This window comes from Propithecus coquereli, unplaced genomic scaffold, assembly GCF_000956105.1.
Source record: "Propithecus coquereli isolate 6110/MARCELLA unplaced genomic scaffold, Pcoq_1.0 Scaffold140, whole genome shotgun sequence".
In the NCBI taxonomy this organism is placed as follows: Eukaryota; Metazoa; Chordata; class Mammalia; order Primates; family Indriidae; genus Propithecus; species Propithecus coquereli.
This window is the reverse complement of record NW_012138303.1, coordinates 2,079,894-2,081,125: the sequence shown is the minus strand read 5'-3', so window position 1 is coordinate 2,081,125 and position 1,232 is coordinate 2,079,894.

Below are 1,232 nucleotides of genomic sequence, written 5' to 3'. Positions count from 1 at the left end.
AGAACCATTATAGAACTTGTATATGTTAGGGGCTACTTTAATAATGGTTATTTATATTAATTGTTATTGTTATTGCATATCTGCTTTGGTTTTTACTGTGTTTGGCTTTAGCAGCAAGAGAAAAAAAATCTCTGGCTTAGTGTCCATAATCATAACCTTCTCTGAGTCCTTTGCTGCTCAAATGAAATGTTTTTCTCTCCCCTCGTTTAAAATAAACGTACAGTTAGCACTGTTTGAAAACTCTTTGGTTTTCTTTACATTTCAAGCCTCCTAAATTGGTGGAGGCCTTATGTGTCTCCTCCCTTTTCTCAGAACATCTCAATAAGCATTATTCAAAGTAAAAGAAGTGTAGTTCATATTCCTAACACCTTTTCAAGTACTGTTCAAAATATAAGTTAAAGCCTGCTGTAGTGATGGAGCCCAGAGTAGAAATTGGCTGGCTCTTGGTTGGTAATCTCTTTTGTTAGTCAATACAGAAGTCCCCTCTACTTCTAGAACTCATCCTACAATCTCCTAAGAACTGCTTCCCTTCAACTAAAGCAAAAACAATAATCTTCCTGGGAATTCTTGCTTATTTTCCATCAGTAATGATTAGCCTCTTCTCACCTGAGCATTATTATTTCAAGATAGCTACACATCTGGCTGAAAGGTATTACCACGTTGAATGCCCTATGAAAAATTAGGCATTTTATAGGACTAATTGCTTTGTTGGGCAGCTGGTGGTCAGACACAACAACAGAGTTGATCCATTAGCAGCACACCCTACCGTTAGGCAGAATGTTTGTGTGTTTGCGCACTGTAGTCTGAATGTAGTGGTTTTCAATTGCTGTTCTACCCAGGTGAGGCTGCAGACCACTTGCAGGGCATAAAATGACAAAGATTCTGGACCTCTTTTCAGCAATATTGGTAGATACTGTCTGCATGAAACTCTAAATATGAAGTATTTGACAGTTTTTGAAGTGATAAATTCATTTTGTAAATATTTTTACTAAAACTTTTGAAAAAGTAGATTTCTCAATTTACTATATTTGGTGTTTTTATTATCAGTCTCTAAGGGAAAAAGATCTGGTCTGCTACTTCTAAATATTATCAAATTAGTCAGATGATACCTTAGCTATAAAAATGTTCTTTTTGCTCCTTTCTCCTTTATTTTGAAAGAATAGCTATTGACATCAGAGGGATAAAGAAGCATGGGCTACAGGTTGACCAGCCCTAATCCAAAAATCTGAAAT